This window comes from Triplophysa dalaica, chromosome 19, assembly GCF_015846415.1.
Source record: "Triplophysa dalaica isolate WHDGS20190420 chromosome 19, ASM1584641v1, whole genome shotgun sequence".
NCBI classification, from domain to species: Eukaryota; Metazoa; Chordata; class Actinopteri; order Cypriniformes; family Nemacheilidae; genus Triplophysa; species Triplophysa dalaica.
In genome coordinates, this window is record NC_079560.1 from 12612234 (window position 1) to 12631650 (window position 19417).

General features: G+C 38.8%; 1 protein-coding gene across 1 annotated transcript in view; it reads left to right on the forward strand.

Annotated features, from left to right (window-relative positions):
• The first annotated feature begins 271 nt into the window (after positions 1–271).
• ndst1b (N-deacetylase/N-sulfotransferase (heparan glucosaminyl) 1b) overlaps positions 272–19417 on the forward strand; it is a 68582-nt gene continuing 49436 nt past the window's right edge. The window contains exon 1 of the mRNA XM_056730980.1: positions 272–475. The gene's annotated coding sequence lies outside the window, so the exon portion shown is untranslated. The remainder of the gene's footprint in view (positions 476–19417) is intronic.

A 19417-nucleotide genomic window follows, 5' to 3' on the forward strand; every position in this document is an offset into this window, starting at 1 on the left:
GGTATAGCGAAACTTTCTTAAAGATGCATTGTTATTAAATAACATGTCAACTATGATCCAACTCTTAAATATTGCGATTGCAAAAGCAACGCGTGTTTTACATATCTAACTACATAAATCGCTCAATATGTAAATGCTTCTCACCCATGAGTGCAGGGAAAACAACCCAAAACGGCACACAAAGAAACAGACTCTACCCATTGAAAAAAAACAGTGATTTCGCGCCCACTAGCGGTAGGTGTACGCACTGCAGTCTTCGCGCACTCGCCTGTGGAAGAGTCCAGTGTGTATGTGAAGGACAGTCAAGCAGGCGCGAGTTCTGCTGGCTTCACCGAGCAGAGACACACTCTGCGTTTGGACCGGGACGCCACGATTCTTTTCACTCCACAGGCTTACATTACACGTCTCAAAGCCGCCCATGCTTTATTCATGTATATGGATTGAAGACTATCTTACTGGATCTGACATTAACTTGGTGAGTGGATCTTTCCTTCAATCCTGGAGCGGCTAACTTGCTAACAGCGGTGGAGGTAGCAAGCCGGGGAGTCGCGATTTAAAGATGTGTGTGGTGCGACTTTAAACGACGCGTTTTTAAAATAACATTAGCAGTTTTGTAGTTTGTCTTGGTTGTTGGCATACGCCCTACAGCTAGCCGAACAGATCTGTCCAAACCGAAATAATGCTGTTAGTGATGGAATTGATAGCAGGCTAGGTTATATGAATCCGTCTGTAGCACAACATCAGCCCAAATGCTGTTTCCGAACATATAAGTTACATGAGCTCTTCGCTTGGATAGCGTTTTTGGATATTTATGTGTGTTTTAATGGTGCGATTTTGATTATGGTTGACGCGTTTGAACGATGCTGTCTAGGTAACGTTAGGCAGCTCGCTCGGGTTTGAAACGCAGCTCAAAGTCTCCGGATCGTCAAAAACCTCCTGTGCCTTCCCACTGTTTAGCTTAGCTTAGCCAGTCTGCTACTGCTGCCCGGACCTGTTTTGTGTTATATAAACATGTATGTTGGCTCAACGTTTGCCAGAAGCCTTCGGAAACATAAACGTGAACCGGAAATTGCAATTGTATGTGGTAGTTTTATCCGTTCATCCCAGCGCAACTTTACTAGCTGTGGATATTAGCCGTCGCGCTGAATTATACGTTCTGACTAACGTTAGCTGCTAGCAATCTAACGTGCCAGGGAAAAGAAGTTTTGACGTTTTTTCTCCCGGTGCTTATATTTCTGTGTGAGGATTGTTTGGCTCCTCAAACAATAACAGGTCAGCAAGTGCCTTTCTTTTGAGAATCGCTTAAAGGTGATGTGGAGTTCGTGTTTGTGAATGCATGTGGTAGGCTGCTTTATTGCCTGCTGTAAAGTCTTTTAGTGTTTTAAAATAAATAAATAAATAATTCGTTGGGGAACTTTTAAAGCCGCAGAGAGCAAACACAATCTGCAATTGTGGAAAAGGGCTTTTATAGACCGACATCCGAAGTTGGTGTTTTTCATCAATGTGAAACAGAGGAAAACAATGTTAATGTTGTATCTTTATGGGATGCTCCTTGTATTAAAGACATGCAACTGCTTTATATGCAGTAGTAGAAAACCGCATCATGCTGATAGCATTCCATATGGTAAAGCATCAGCATTTCATTACATGTGTGGTCATTTTATAATATGATTTCAGATCATTGTTGCTTTAAATATGTCTTATGTTGAGATGATTGATTCCTAGAGGTTGTTTTGGTGTAAAAGAATGCTCTGGTTATGATGTTATTTGTAATGATTATAGTCCCGGCTTTATGTAATCCTTTAATGTAATAGTGAATTCATAAATGCTGATGAAGTAATTGGAGTCTTAAGGTTTCTTATGGAGATTTAGATAGATTAACCTTCACGTGTTGTTTAAATTTAGTCGCTGTGGTCACAGTGAGTTAAAGACCCATGGGTCTGAGATGGATTTTGTTAGCTTTGGAGTTGCGACCCATTGATCAAGTATTTGATCATATTGTAAGCCTTCGAATGAGCCATTTTTGTGCTGTTAAAAAGAGGACAAGTTGCATTAAAGTCAGAGCAGTGTCTCACGAAAATATTGGCTTAAGGCACAGCAAAGCGGTGGATTTGTGGAAAACCAGTTCAGCACTTGTAGAATAGCTCTTACTGCACACCGAGACATGTTCGGGCAGTGCGAGGCGTTCACAGCGGCTTGTCTCGGAGATTAGGGCGAGAGGCTCTTGTTTTGCCGTGTGAAATGCAGCGTCTGGGTGGAAATGTTAGAAGATTGAGAAACGGCAGGCTATTTGAGTGACCTCGCTGAAGACATGAATGCTCAGGACCCGGTATTTATCTCCAGTTTGAATGTGTGAATGGTGTCAAATGGAAAGCGGGGGCATGAAAATAGGTGTCAACCCAACCTCACAATAAATATCACATTGAGGTTTTCATTAAAGAAACCAAACCAGAAGAACCATGGTATGACATCAAGTCAATAAATGAAGATTGAAGAGCAGGTCAGATATGAGAGACATAGACTCTGAATTAGTTGTGTGGATATCCAAAAAATTGATTCTTGGCCAAATAATGTTTGTCCTTAATTCATCATGCTGTCAGGTGAACCTAGAGCACTGATGTAAATTCAAGGCAAAAACAATATTTCTGTGCGCCATGTTTTTAGTCTCGTATGAGCTGGTAACTCTACAGTCTGGGACTCCCCTTGTGGCATTGCATGTCAGTTATTGTTATATGCAAGTGGGAATATTCTGACCCTATTCCCCTCAGGTTAACACCCCCTTTAGTAAAGGATTGGACCCGGCCAAGACTGCAGTCTTTAGAGCGTTTAATGCTCTTGAGCTCTTGCTGTGAAGGGCCATGGGTTCACCTCTCATGACTGGATAGAGTCAGGGGGTGGGCTGCCAGGAGCAATCAGGCAAATTAAGCAGAGCGTTGGGAATCCAAGGGCGCTTGGAGCTCAATTTTATTGCTGCAACACATCAATAACTTTGAATGCCTGTATTTTACTTTAAATATCATTGTTTTTGATTGATTAAATATTAGGACATGATTAAGGAAAAGTGCTTTTACGTAAGATTAGTTTCTGTTTACCGATATTATTACAATGAAGCTTTCAGTTTGGGGTATTACTAGCGATTGGTAATCCAGTCATCTGGTTTTGCTGGAAATTGTGGTGTGCAAAACCGTGCACCAATGAATCTGATTCTCACTTCAATATGGGTTTGCATTTATACTTGAATAAATAATATTTCTCTATTCTGCTTCCTCCTTATGTTGCTCAGGACATGTTTGGTTCTCCTTTTTCTTGCATAGAATAGAGAGCTTGCATATTTTTTTATTCAGTATAATTATCCAGACAGTGAACATAGATTTTTTTTGTGCTATGTTCTAGGTCTTTTGAATGTTGCATTTGTGTGATTGTCATTGTTCAAAGTTTACCCTCAACTATAGCTCTTAAATTGAATCTACATTCGCCTTTTTGAAGATGCAACATGAGCAAATAATTACAAAAATGTCATTTTGTTTAACTATTTGTTTAAAGACTAATGGTTTTAATGATGATGATGCTGTTCTGATATGATTCCAAATCCAGTTGTTTTGTTCCAGTGGATGTAGCTTTTTGTTGCAAAAACTTTGTAATTTAATATTAGTTTTATTCTTAGTACATATCAAATAGCGCTTAAAGATCCCATTCCCCGCAATCCCATTTTCAACCTGTAGTTAGTGTGTAATGTTGATGTTGAAGCATAAACAATACCAGCAAAATGATAAAGCTCAAAGTTCAGTGCCAAGCGAAATATTGTAATTTACAGAATTCGCTATTCAAGTACTACTGAGAACGACTGGAATCAGACTAGAGCCCTTTCCCTTCCGGGTACATGATGTCACTATTTCGAGTGCTTTTAAAAAACCCCTCCCAAAGGAATAGTCCAAAAAAGGGGCGAGGCCTTCCTTGGAGAAGAGGAAGAGCTGCTGGAGTAGTGTTTAGTTGTCAGAGATTGTAAACATCTGACCGAGCTACTTGCTAAACTACTTTCACTTTCATCACAGTCCTACAGCTGATATGAATAATTCAGCTTCACACATTCTAAGATAACCAACGGTCAAATAACAGCTTCCATGACTTTAACATCGGCTGTGAAAGCTGTTCTGTGTAATACACTGATATTGTGTGTTTGTGTGTGTGCAGATAGCCTACCTCTAAAACACTTCTATGACACGTCCTTTGAAGTCCTGCTTGCAAATGTCTCCTGGTCAATCTGCTTGTTTTATTATCCAACTCGGGTCCAATATAAAAAGGCAAAACTAGCGCTTCTGTTATTAGCGCTAATAAATATAACCGGTGTGGCACCATATGGTCCGGTTTCATTTCCCTCGCACTTCGTTCGATCCCTATGTTTTTAACTGATAAAGTGAAGCTGACGCCACTGTTACTGTTTATTGCTAAAATTTAATGAATAGATGTGCACTGAGAGGGACACCGACCAATCACAACAGCCTGAGAAGCGGAAGCTTGCTGATATGGGATGGGTGGGACATCTTCACAAACACACACTCTAAGTGGGAAACCAATCATAACAGTCCTGGTCAGCTTCACAAATCAGAGTGTTCCAGAAGGGGGGACTTCATAAAGACTGAAAGAAATCCAGTAATTTTGTTAGAATAGGGAGAGCGGTGATCAATAGACTTTAAATATGTGAAAAAAATACCGTTTTTGAAATTAGAAACATGAACATCCTTTGTTAAACACCCAAAAAACACATCAAAGCCTCAAAAAACAGCAAAAGAATGGCTCCTTTAAGACAGAATATTTCTAGTCAAACCACCAAATCAATACCAAAGACCCAATGATTATAACTTGACCATTAAAGGGGGGTAGTTCACCCCCATTCGGCATTGGACCTCTGGATGAGGTCAAGTGTGTGTAGTACCAGGAAGACTGTAATGAAGATATAAACAGAAACATTGAAAAGAATATTAAGGTTCATATCATCTTGGTTACAATCTGTCTGGCTTTATTTCATATTAACTTGCACAAAGAGCTTTGATACAGTGTGCCGCATCATTTAAATCGTTAAAAAAAGTTTAAAGCATGCGTAGATGTCACTTTTACTTGTGTGCAGGAGAGAGACAGAGAGCATACGTTCGTGAAATTCAGGTGTTTGTTTGTTTACTGCATTTAGGTGATGAATGTTATTTAAACTGTGGATATAACGTTGGATTTGGAGATCATTTGAAACTTTATATATGGAGCCGTCCCAGCGCTAAAAGATGCCGAACATGAACCGCATGCGGTGAATGAAACTGATGTTTGTGCTTTGATTCAGCCTTCCCCTCCACCCGCACGCGCTGTATGTTTTCGGAAACAATCTTAAAGCTGTATCTATCTTTTAAAAATTTGATCAAACTAAATACTCTTCGAAGATATGAAGTATGCAATACTACTCTATAGGTACTCAAGATTTATATGAGATTGGCCGAAACCCCGTGTGTTACGCCAACTTTAAAGTAAACAGAGTTTAGAGCTAATCTAGGGTGTGTTGATCCTAGTTTTATTTTCATTCAAATTGTGTAACAATATTAACAAATCGTGGGTTAAAACTTTAACCTGTATTTAAACCATCATATGCAATTTATTTTGTCCCCCATTATGGACTTGCAGGTGTTACTAAACAGCAACAGTGTTGCACTGTCATGTAAAAATGAAATAAACGGCTCACACATTTAAAATGAACATAATTTTTCTATTTAAAACCTCTCTCTGGATAATTTGTTGATCAGGCTGATCATCCATAAAGACATTTCACAAGCCTTTAGGGCCATGACAGCGTACAAACATGGCAGTTGAGCCGCATCATTGTCCTGCAGCTCGCAAAAGGAGCATAAGAGAGAAGAGCGCAGTAGTGGAATCACGAGCGAGTGGACCTCAGCCGTAGAAGCCAATGCGAACGGTTCGGGTGGATCATGAAACGACTCTTTAGATGACGACATTCTTTACTCATTAAAATGAGTGTAGACCTGAGATTTTACACTAGAGAACGAAGTTATCTTTGGAACATTGACCGAAAGTTGGTCAAGTTTGTGCTGAGTCCTGAAGTCCAGAAAGGGATAATAACCCTAATAATATGAATTATTTACTTCCCCTGTTTAGTTTCATCTGCTATAACACAGACCTGCTTGATATCAGCATTTATGGGGAAGTTTTGAGGTGATTTCAAAACCAAAAATGGTTCTACATTTTATAAATTGCGTTCCAGCTCTTTCTGCCCAGAGTTTCTACAGAAAATGACTCAGAATTTGAGTTTACTGTGATGTCAGGAACGTTTCAAAAGAACTGGAAATAGGTGGCCTGTTTTCCGCTGTTCTTTGCACTGTGGGAGCCTGCAACATATTGCAATGTGTGAACCGCTGTCACCATTCCAGTAAACCGGAGTTTGATAATGGGACGACCCTTTAAATGACATTCTATACTTATTAAAATGAGTGTTGACCTTAGATTTTGCACTGGAGGACTAAATTATCTTTGGGACATTGACCGAAAGTTGGTCAAGTTCGCGTCCAGAACAGGGCAATGACCCTGTTAATATGACTTTCCCTGTTTAGTGTTATATGCTATGACACATCCCTGCTTGTTATCAGCATTTGTGGGGATGTTTTGAAATGACTCTAATACCAAAAATGGTGCTGTATTTCATAGTAGCGCCGATATGTAAATTTTGGCCTGTAACGATTACCAATCATTCTTGAACATTGGAAGCCGGTAACAGATATATTGGCCGATATACATTACCTAAATATTAATATAACATTTTCTGAGACTGAAAATTATTTCCCCCCCTTAAAATGACGTACCAAGCCTACTTTACACTAATTCAAGATTCTTTAACTTTTAAACTTTTCTGGTATAATGTTTATTTAATTAATTAAATAATGTTTATTCAATAAATTATAGATATTCTCCCAGAGCAACCCAGAAAGAGGTTTTTAATAGCCACAAGTCCAACAGGTCTCAAGATAGAAAGAATTCAGACAAAAGTTGGCTTTAAACAATATGCTTTACTTCCTATAAATTACATATTCATAAATATCTGCATACTACATCAACAATGTTTTGCTTATAGCAGTAAGTGAATGATCATGACAGAAATACTTTTTAACTGATTTTAACTGTGAGCAGCATAGTGGTTCAACCAAAGGAAATGATTCATAATATAACGGCCAATTTGTTTTAATCAGCCAATCCCGATATCAATAAAAATGACCATTTATCGGCCGATACCGATATGGCCGATAATTTATCTTGCATCCCTTTTTCATAGATTGCTTTCCAGCTCTTTCTGCCAGGGATTCTACAGAAAATGACTCAGAACTACAGTTTAGTGTGATGTCAGGAACTTTTGAAAAGAACTTGAAATAGATGGCCTGTTTCTACTCTTTTTCGCACGGTGGGAGCCTGCAACATAATGCCATGTGCTACACCGCTGCGTCACCAGTCCAGATTGTGTGTGGAAACATGCCTATTGTTGTACGGCATCACATAGCTGTGATGCATTGGGAGTTGACAGCCTGGAAGCTCTGTGGTGGGTTTTTGTCATACAATCATTCTTAATGGCGTGGAAACATCAGGGATTCTCTGTAAATCCAATGCTGATATGTTTCAGATGCACGTTACACAAGCAATTAACTCTATTGCTCCGCCATGCCGGTATTATCAAAGTAATGGACACTTAGCAGAAACTCAACCAGCTGTTTTTTCACCGCTAATCCTTTAATGTTAAAGGGAGTTGAGGTAAAGGCATTTCTTTTTCCTCGGAGTCCTGGAATTATCCTTCATTTCTTTTCATAAAATGCTCTTATCATTAAAAGGACCTGCAATCTTCAGTATCCATTAAACTTGAACGCAATTGTTGGGTCAAACTAATCTTTGGAGCCTAATCTGTAGCATTGTGCTCAGAGGATTTTCCATTGGACCAATAAGAGAGGATGTTATTCACTTTTATTTCAGTCATCACAGATGATTCATACGTTAGTGACGTTGGGTTGGCGAGATTTGATATATGAGATTTGAAGAAAAACAGAAAAGGCAAATAAGAGCTTGATTTATTTGTGAAGGCTTTTAAAGAGCCCTAAAGTATGATTAAAATCATGTCTTTAAATGAAATGGAACTATTTATACGCCTTCAAACACAAATTATTGCTGCACCCAAAGAATTCTCATACTTGCATACACTTCCAAATCACACTTGTCCTCCCTCTCCTCAGTTCCGTTGTTCTGCATTTAGATTTTCCAGCCTTATGTTCGAGCGTCCTGCAAAGTGACCCATGTCGAAGCATTGGTTGGGTTACTTGTACCCTGTCACCCAGTTCAAGGAGTTAAGGCAACTGTCCCACAGAGCGCTCCTCACCTGTATCATCTGCCACGGGTCCCCTGCCCTTTCCGACAGCCCCCATCCCCTCCGACACAGATTCTGTTGGACGTGCAGAGAAAGTAATTAATCTCCTGGAGGAGCTTGCCAATCCGGGGCACTGCATAACAATTTGTATGCTTTGCCGGGGCGTAGCCAAATTTTTGCCTGCCGTGCTCTCTCCCTGCTGGAACTTGACACCGAGCAAGCTGTCGCTTCGTCTCTCCGTCAACATGCCAGTGTTTGTGTTCGGTTCACCCAAGTATCAACTTCTCGTCATCTGAGCAGGGGCTACATCAGCAGCTGGCCGCTTATCTCTTGGCACGTCTAAGGCTCCATTTCATTAATAGGTGCCAGTGTTGCTATGATCACGCCTGGACCTCAGATCCACATGGAGCTCTCGGTGCTCTGAGCTGAAAATGGGCCGATTTGAGTTGCGAGCTTATGAATTTATGTGCAATTTTACATTCTTGTTTCAAATAAAAGAAATGTGTACTTTTTTTATTAAATTACTACAGTTAACATTATTTAAAAATGTTTTAGGGCTCAAATTATCTTTAGTAAACTTGAATAACACATTGTATATTTATCAACACGGTTCACATTCATTATTCATTTAAAGCTACAATTTGTAACTTTTTCCTCTGTCGCCATCTCTGTTTAAAACCTGCGATTACAGGTTGATTGAGTTTAACATACCAAATTGCCATAAATTGCACAATGGCAAATTGTTTTTTTTCAACGAAAAAGATACAGATTGGAGTTTCAACCACAGGTCTCTTCTTCTAGTAGCTGAACTGGCCTATATTAATGAAAACTGAGTATTGCACAGCAACCCCAAAATTTGTTTGAGTGTTGTTTCCGATATTATGCATATTATCAAATATTCATTGTGTGTCATTTTATATTTCCTAATGAAATTGCTTATTCCAACATCTACTTCTTTTGAAAATGTGCCATCTGTTCAAGATTTTTCCATCCTCATTTCAAAAGGCTTTTAGACAGCAAGCTTTTAGAGTTCATTTGGAGAGATCAGACAAGATTCTATTAACCAGCCCATGCTGAGTTCAATTTGTCTTAAGAAAGCCTGCACATCTCCTGACAGATGCATGGCATTTGGAATGAAAAACAGATGCTCTTGCATTGAATTAGAGCTGCATTGAAGCTGCTGGTTGCAGGTTGGAGTCGCTGGTGAAAGGGCCAAGAACTGTTGTCTGCTGTATTAAGGAGCTTTGCAGACAAGTCTCATCTTGGCCTGATTCTCTAAAGAAAATATCAGTTCTTTAAAAAGCAGTTCATACAATTTTACTGTTTCTTCTTCAGTTGAATGCTGATGTATTGATCTCTGACATCACCAGCATTCAGAATAGTGAGGATGTGTTTGTGTTGGCACGGGTTTGCTCTAGCTCTGATCTGGTCACACTTGTCCTTGGCACGGCTTCGGAGGGGCTTTGCTCTTCTGGCAGCCACATGAGTAATGCTTGGATACCAAGCTGTCTTTGTTTCACGACTGTGAACGGCAGAGTAAGACTTTACGGTGGAAGCTGCAGCGGTTCAGATGCACCTGCATGTTTGTGGGTTTTTATTTTCAGTGCAGCCCAACTGCAAAAATGTGACCAAGCTGTAAATACTTTAATCTGTTTGTGATCCTGTAATCCAGTAGCCGTAAACTGTGTAGTTCAGTGCTAGTGCAGGTGGTTGCAGTTGACAGCATCAATATTGCCTCAGCATCACTGATTCCGGCTACATCAGGTATGACACTGATTCATTAGGGATGCTTGCTAATACATGCGTAACTCCATCACCATTGTTATTCTTTATTCATAGGCTCAAAGGTCCAGTGAATTTTTTTTGGAGGATCAGTTGACAGAAATAGAATGTAATATACATAATTATGTCTGTGTATAAAGAACTTACAAAATTAAGCATTTTTTTGTTATAACTTAGAATGAGCTATTTCTGCCGCGGATCCCCTTAAATGAAATTCACATGTTGTTTTTACAGTTACCCTAAAGTGAATGGACAAACTGCCCTACAGAGCACGTTTCCTAAATACATTATCTCCTTAGGCAAAGAAGTGAAAACGTGATGACATCTTAGTCCTGTGTCAACTGGCGTAGTGCTTCGAATGGGAGGGTGGAGTGAGCCGTTGGTTGCAGTTTGAAACCTCACCGCTAGATGCCACTAAATTTCATACTGAGCCTTTAAAGTATGATGGGCTCTTTCACCTAGAAGCCATACCCTAAAAAACCACTTGGAACATTATAGCAACACCCTGGCATGAAAGCAATGGTGCTGGTGAAACATTATCCTCACTTTTTGTTCAGTCTTGTTCAGTTTATAGATGCTTTGATTGAAACCGAAGGGTGCACAAACATGGGTTTCCAAATGTCAGAACGCAGGGTTCGGCTCTAGCTCTTGGAGGGTACTGTTATTTGTCTCTCACTTGTCGGAACGTGTTTTTGTACATGCAAGAAGGTATTAAAAATTGAACGGATCATTCTTTGTAAATGGAAGATTGATGAAATGTCATTAGGTCATTCTTTTGATTGAACTACGTCGACGTTTTGTTTTCCCTTCAGGCTGCTGCTGCCTTTTGTTCTCGTGGCGGACACATTTTCTGCATCAATGTAAATTTTTCACTCCGTTTGTGTGCATTAGGCCTTATGTGCGGGTGGGGGTTATTTACCACGGACCAATCTGGTAAAAAAAAGCTAATGTAAATATATAACCTGCGTATGTGTTCAATACGTCCTTTGCACTGGTGGGTCTCTGATTAACAATTGCGTTTACCTACCTACGGTCAAAACGCCCAACGAATCCCTTGAAAGTATACAACAGCTCTTTTATCCGTCTTTGTCGTTCTTAATGACATAATTCAACTTGTGGTCATGTGCTGGTTGGAAATCTTTTGTGCTGCGTACATGAATGATGCGTCAAATTATGCAGCTTGTTAGGAGGCATGCCATTATTTTTCTAAGCGATCTAAGGTAGGATTTTTTGTCAATAAAAGGCGCAAAGGATCCTAGCAGCTACATAGAAACACCCTGGCAATCAAGCACAAGAATCTTAAGTGAAGATGTGTTTTTGCTGAAAGTTGCTTCAGTGTTTACTCGGTGTAGTCTGGAACAAGTCTGGAAAGGTCTGTGACAAAAGTGCAGTTCGCAATCTCAATCAAATGAATGACTCAGATCCAGTACTGCTTCCCACATGTTGCAAGAAATCTTTAGCTCCCAAGATGCAGAGTACACACGTTAGGACTCTTGAGAAGTTTGTGGAAAGACCCAGCTGCTTTCCAACAATGTTTTCCTTTGCATTTTCTCAGTTATATCAGCTGAGTTTTAGAGGACCATTACACCCTTCTGGCACATAGACAGTTTTGATTACTTTTGCGGAGGAAGGGAATTGAGTTCAGATGTCAAGAGCAGTAGCAAAATGGCTGCCTTGTTTTTCTCCCCTATCCCTGTTGTTCTGGCAGGGACCTGACAAAAGGGTGTTTGTCATGGAGGGTAGTATGAAACATGGAGTAAAGACAAGAGAATGGCAGAAGTTCAAGTCTATCAGCCCAGGGATACACTGGTGATACACTGCTGCTTGAGGATAAAACACTACAGTTCTTTATGTTTCTCATAGTCTTCAAAGGGATCTGTGATATCAAAGGAGATTTTGGGTAGAGTTACTGAGGACCGATAGTAAAAAAAGAGCACTGTTTGGTATTGCAGATGTAGGGTGGTGCTCTAGGGTTTCATAGACACTAAAACTTATGGACCCTCAGTACAAACACCTTAGACAACAAATAAACAAACTTGGTCACATTATTAAGTCACGGCGTCTTGGGTTGTTCAACGATTAATTACAATTAATCGCATCCAGAATAAGTTGTTTGTGTTTACATGTATGTCTGTGAATTAATTTTGTATTTATAAACATACACATACTCATTCATGTATTTGTTTAGGAAATATTTGCATGCATATATTTATTTATATTTATAAGTAATCTAAATAAATGTTATATATTTTGTATGAAATAAGTATGTGTTTATAAATACAAAATTAAGATGCACAGTACATAGACATATATTATGTAAACACAAACTTTTATTTTGGATGTTAATAATCGTTATTAGTTGTTAAACAGTCTTTTACTGATACATGATGAATCTTGTTTATTTCTAGTTAATCTGGTTATCTGATATATTCAACAACATTTATTTTTCACTTTACAGTAAAATACTGTTATACATCTTAAAATGTACAATGAAAAGGACAGTCATTTCTAATGTGACTCTTCTTATTGTATGATGTTTCATTTGAATATTCATGTTTCTTATTTTTGTTGCCTGTTTTGTACATTAGGGTGTTTTTTGTAGTGCTTTTGAGATGAGCAGCACTTAAAGGCAGAGTAGGCAATCCTGTCCAGATATGTTTTTTTCATGGTGGTTGGAAGTCTTTTAACATCCTGATTAAAAAATCAATAAGTTAAGCGAAACATTGATATTTTTTTAATTATATATCTTCTGTGAAAGTCGTTTGGTCAAAAAAGCATTTGACCAATTAGTACCCTCGGTCCGAGGGCAATGATACATCATGCGTACATTTTCAATCAGCGTATTTTGCATCCCACTGCGCACCATGTTCACACAGACATCAAACGCCATCCGCGTGCTCATGTGCGATGTGCAGGCAGCGGGACAATGGTGGACTGAGAGTAGGTACCTTGAGATGTTCGTTATTGTAGTAATGTAGTAAAGTTATTCCTGTAATGTTTTCTCACCGGTGAATTTGACTGAAACCGATCCAACCACTTCTGGTCTGTGCATGCGCTCATGTGTTTTGGTGGAGGTGTGGCTTTCGTGAGAGGGAGGGATCGTGTGATTGCACTTCTAGCAGGCAACCGTTAGCATTTTCCAAATGATCTATTCTGCCTTTAATACCAGCACATTGCGGTCTAGGTCAGCTACAGAAAGGTGCCAAATTCTAATATGGCTGTAATCTTTGGCACCATGGTTCTTATAAAAGTAGCCGTTTACCAAATTCATATTGTTCTGTAGCAATCCTGTATTGTTTAAGCTCAGACTCTTGATGGGCTCTTGTTTTAGCTCAGCCTGGTCTCAAATGAATCATCATTGTGTGTGTGTCTCTGATCTCTTCATTAACGCTATATAATTATCACTGGGGCTATCTCTCGAGACCTTATATTTATGCTGATTTAAGATTGATTAGCTCTTGCAGTCCTTTAGCGAGTAAATCCACTGGTTGAAACACATTTCCATTCAATCCCGTATGAATGCTTTGCATCCTTCAGAGCATCAAGGTGCTTTGTGTACCTGCCTAAAACAACCTGAGGTTATTCATAGTAGTCAGGTCGGTTTTACACCTCGCATCTCCTTACTAACTTGCGCTTGCGAATTGCTGACACACGGACAGCTTTCATTTTCCCATCTGAATTCTTTAACCGCCTGCCTTTGTTGTTCTAGTTTTACTGCCTAGAACCCAGAGGCAAATCCGATATGTAGCATCAGCCTTGCGTGTGTAATTTCTCCTTTCCTCTGCTGTCTGTATTTGTTAGGATAAATGCATAAAGAGAGGATAGGAACAAACCCGCCCGCTTGTCTTTTTGTGGATTTCACTGTCACCCCACCGAGGTGGTGTGTAGCGTTTCTCACTGAATGTCTCTTATAGGATGCAGATGGGGATGGTAAAGTAACCAGGTCAATCATTTTCATCATGACATCGACATTGCCAGATTAGTTTTATACAAATGAGAAAGGCATGATTTGATACGAAGATTTGTAAAAGATTAAATTTAAGCCCAATGTTTATCCATGATTGTTTGTCATTTCATTTTTTTATTGATAATACAGAAACTCAGATGGATTAATCTGCGGTTCTATTTGCTAAATTACCATAGGCCAAAAGTTATCGGATTAAAGTGAATAAAGCGACAGATGAAAAGGCCGTAGGTTTCAAGGGTCAATCTGAAGTAACCTCAATGTTTGGGCTCTTCAGCTGGCCTGTTCCCATAATTCCTCCATTAGCCCGTGCCATTAGGTAATAGAAACGGTGGATAGTTGCTTGCTGATTCTCCTGCTGCCTTGAAATCTTATTGGGTAGATTATGCTCATGTGCACATGCATGCATGCATCTATGCACGTCTCATGGCTCTTTAATCCTTAATGTGTGCTTGTAGATCATAGTAGCGATTCTGGATCCAGCGCTCTATAAACACGAGAGGCTGTGGTTTGAAGTTCATGCCAGAGCGAGTGCTTTGAACGTCTCTCGCATTACGAATGAATGACTCTCGCATTGAACGAATCTTTGCAATATCATTGTTGTGGAAATGAAAGATTGATTAAAACCGCACCATTTAGGAGCTCAACAGAGCCAAGCTTCTTAGGGTTGTTTTTCAACACCCACCAGTCAGGTGTACACTGCTTGTGGATGCCAGGGGGTTCTGAAAGCTGTTGCCAGACTACTTCGGCAAAAAACAGATTTTTAACCTTTGTGGTTTCTAAAGAACAGAGGCCGGATTAGGGCTGGGCAATCTCCCTAAAAAGTGTATCACTGTCTTTATAACAGAATCCTGATCCACGATCTATAGAAGCTTTTCTTTTCGCTGGTGCTACAGAGGTTTAAAGGTTTGTAGCACAGGCCAAACAGTTGGTAGCACAAGTATAAAACGTCTGTTATCATCTTTGAATAATACAAATGCGGGTCATCACATAAATAGATCGGGTTAATGACAAAGGACATTAGGGTTATTAACAAATGGATCAGTTAGGGCCATATAATGTTTAGTTTACCCATTTTTTATTGTTCTGTGTTGTTCCTTTTTTTCAATAGAATAGTAATATATTTCTCCACATAAAAATACTGTAGTATACAATAGGAAACTTAGGGCTGGACAATATGGCCAAAATTGATATTTAAACTCTGATATGAACAATAAAATTCTGATCAAAATGAATGTGAATTCTAGATGCCAGTGGTGTGCAAAGCTACATATGATAAGAATAAAAGGTTTTTAGGACTGTGCCCTTACCTTGTGTTAGAATCTATTAGAATCATGTTTACCAATAAAAGAGAGTATAACTTCTTAAAATCTGCTTCAAAGCATAATTTCTTAACTTCAAAATGTGTTTTAAAAAATGGGCGTATTTTCAGAACTCCTATTACTTGACACTTTTTTTCTTGAAAACCTGCTTTTGACATATTGCGTTGCTTTTACATGCATTAGTAAGTTTTGCAGATCCGTTTTGTAAATGAATGTACGGACAAAAATTGTCAACGTTAGACTTAAACTAGAGATTTGCTTAAAGAACATTGTGCATTGTAGGATTATCATGATTGAACCTAACTTTTAGAACTTGAGCTGGCAAAAAGGATCCTGTCTGACTAGCGCAAGTACTATAATGTTTTCTTGTATATGGAGATCATTTGAGTACATTTTAAGAAATGTTTGAGAATCGCACTTACGAAAATTCTTACAAACTTCCTATAATTTATTTTAAGAATAATCTTGTATTTTGTCTTAAGAACATTTCCAGCTCCAGAAGTACTAGTTAACTCATTCCCCGCCAGCCTCTTTAAAAATAAGTTGCCAGCCTACGCCAGCGTTTTTTTAAACATTTTCACCCAACTTTAATGGCTCACAGTAAATTTTCTGTAAAGAATATATGGACAAACAATATGTCAAATGAAAGTCTCAGCTTTAAACAAAAGATACCGTATTCTTCTATCTTCATTTGTTCGTTTTTTTATCACTCCGTAGATGTGGGTAGGTGTCTTCAAAAATGCATCATTTTGATTAAACAGCTGAGATAATTAACCTTTTTTGTCAAAGATTACGCCCAGATTACACTCAGAACAATCATTAAAAATCTCTAAAACGTATACGTTCTAGGTTCTGGGATTCTGTACTTTTTCCCAAAGGTGTGTAATAGCGCCACCTGCTGTACAACAGTACAAACACTGATTGCTGTAATAACTCGTCTTTGGCGTGGAAGCGTTTTTTTAAATGACGAGATAACTCATCAATGGCGGTGAAAGAGTTAAGGGTCAGGTTACACCACATCAGAAGAAATAATTATTTTGCTTGCGTGTCCAATGTAGTCTGGGTAAATTTTATTCGTGGCAGTCTGGAGGTGGTTGTTCTTCTGAAGAATTCCTCTCCAGAGATGTGCACCTACCTACACAAAACCCTCCTACTGAGTTGGCTTTGTTGTACGATGATAATCATTGAGCAGATTTAGCCACGATTTGCTGGTATGGCTTCCAGCAGTGCACGTCTTGTTTGTGCATTATTAAACTGTTCTCTCAGGCAATCTTGACCACATCTCTGGGGATGTTTGGTTTGTGTTTGGTCTTTAGATCCTGAGGGAAAAATTTATCCATAAATGAAAATCCTAATCAAAGCCAGATATAAAAAATAAAAGTACAGTGGATTTGTTTCCTACCTATTTGATCTTTTAATGAGCTCAAGTTCATCTTTATGTAATAACATTTTGCTGGTTTTGTACTGTAATCTAATCTGAACATTGTGTATGTGTGCTTTGACTTTAGTGGAATATAAAAGGTCAAATTTGTAGGGATAGTTTGCCCATAAATAAGAATTTTGTCAATTTTTTTGTCCAATTCTTATAAAACTGTTCTATTTATGAGAAACACGCTAAGATTCAACACGGATTCCAAGTGACTTTTCTGGTCTTTAAGATATTATTAAATGGATATTAATGTATCCTTTCTTATCTCTGTCTGGCTGACTGGTCCGACCTTGAAAAAAATCAAGAATGGATTGGATGTGTCATTCTTGTGTGCTATTCTCAAGGCCATTTCAGGGTGGGTTTACTTTCTCTGACTCAATGCTTAGACAGGGTCCTGTATGTTAGCACATTCACAGGCCACCTGGGTTTGGGAAAGGACCTGGAGTCATGCCAGTAGAGGAGTCCAGGCGTGATGTGCATGGGCCGAGCGGTTCCAGAGCCGTCAGGCTCCAGTGGGAACAGCAGCTAGTTCCTCCAACTCCATCGGGCCCCTCAGCTGCCGATCCAGGCTGACAGCTGCAAGCAGCATTCCACTCCACATTTCGGGGGTGAAAACCATTACTTCTCCGTTGATATGAAGATGGGTATCTTGCACCGTGAACGATTAGGGCGGCTCTGTGCAGTGACCCTAGAGATAATGTTTGCTAAACATATTATTTCCATCTGTTCGCATTCTTGTGAGCTGCTAGGAATGTGTGAACCGATATTTTGGGGCTTATGGGAGATATATATGTGAGTTTACAACCAAAATATGTACAATGGAACTGTTAGCAGATAAACATGTTTTCAGATGTAGACCATCTGTTTTGGCCGATATGAAATTTGTCCGTCGGCCAATTTATTTGAGTTTTTGTCATTAAAAACGATAGGTTGTTTTATTATATGTTTGTTCATGCTATTTCTGATATGCTGAAGGTTTTTAATTGATCAAAACATGACCGATATATATCAGTAACTGATTCTTTTCTGTTCGCAATAGCACATTAGACTAAAAACAAAGATAAACCTAAAATCAAAAGGGCCTTAGATATAGTAGCTCCTTTCCAAAAAATTTTTTCTGTAGATAGTAAACCGATACTAAATTTCTGGAGTATTCTGAGTGATATCTGCTGATGCTGATTCTGAAGATTAAATAAATATTTTGTAACTCTGAATGTTAAGAATTTTTGTAATGACTATTAATATTGAGAATAATAAAAAAAAAATCTTTGTACACTGCAAAACTTCATAGCATCTTCTTTTGATTAACAGGATATATCGGCCCAGATCCTTGGCTGTTTTTAGACTGCTGTCCGATAGCCTATAGTTTGAGAGATTGCTTTTATCGACCGATACTGATTATTGGCCAATATATTGGTGCATCGCCAGAAAGGTAAAATATCTTTTGTGTGATAGAAAAACGAGTCATGACATGAGTGTATGATGAATGATTTTTTTTCTGAGTAATTATCCCAACAGCATTCTTCAAACGGTTTAATTTAGAAACTACAATGAAAATGCCTTTTTTTTTATTAGATGTTCTCCTTAAATGCAAAGTATTCCATGGTACAGAAACTTTGTACCATGCGTTGCTGTCATCTGTCCCCTTGTCGCAGAAAAATGAAACATAATGGAAATGATCTCTGCGTGCTGTTGATGGAATTTCGAAGTCGACGCCTAGGGACAATATTTGTGACATTTTGTCAGTTTTTAAATGATTTTCTGTGTGGTGCAGAAAAGCAAAAACGCCTTCTGCTAAAGGTAATTCTTCACTGTTGTCATTATAAATAAAGAACTAGATATCCCACACCCCTCAAAAAAAATCTGCAATAGGTTAGAGCAATTGTTTAGTGCTTGCTTGCTCTGAAAAGCCTACATTGGCTGTTAGTCTTGGCATCTTCATATGCTGGGGAAATGGCTTTTTTGTGGTATGTACTTCTGTAGTTGTGATATCCTGGATACAGAGATGTGAGCTGAGGTTACAGAGCGAAGCAACTTCTTGTTTGGATTGAGGCTCAGGAAGAGATGACAGGCCCGAGGCATATATTGTGATACATTTTCTTGAAATGTGCAGCCATTATACGCGGTTACGTCCACCTTTCCATGCTCTAATGTCATGTCTTTCCTAGCTCTGTTTTGACAGCAAATCTCTGATCTGAAAGAAATGGTTTGGAAAATGTGAGGGGGTGTCTGGCGTAACAGGAAGTGACCCGTTGAATGTTCTTTCTGCAGGGCAATGTTCAACATAGTCAAAGGTTTGTGGGAAAGTATTAGATACTCAAGTATTAGAAACTTAGTTTCAACGTATATTAGGTTCACCCAAATATGAAAATACTTACGTAAATCACTCGCCCTCATGCCCAATAAAATGTGTATGATATCTTTTACAGATAAGCAAAAAGAAAGTTATCGACGTGTCGATCTGTATGTAAATATTGTAATAGTTTGGTAAAATATTCCTTAAAAAATATGTTCAATAATGACTG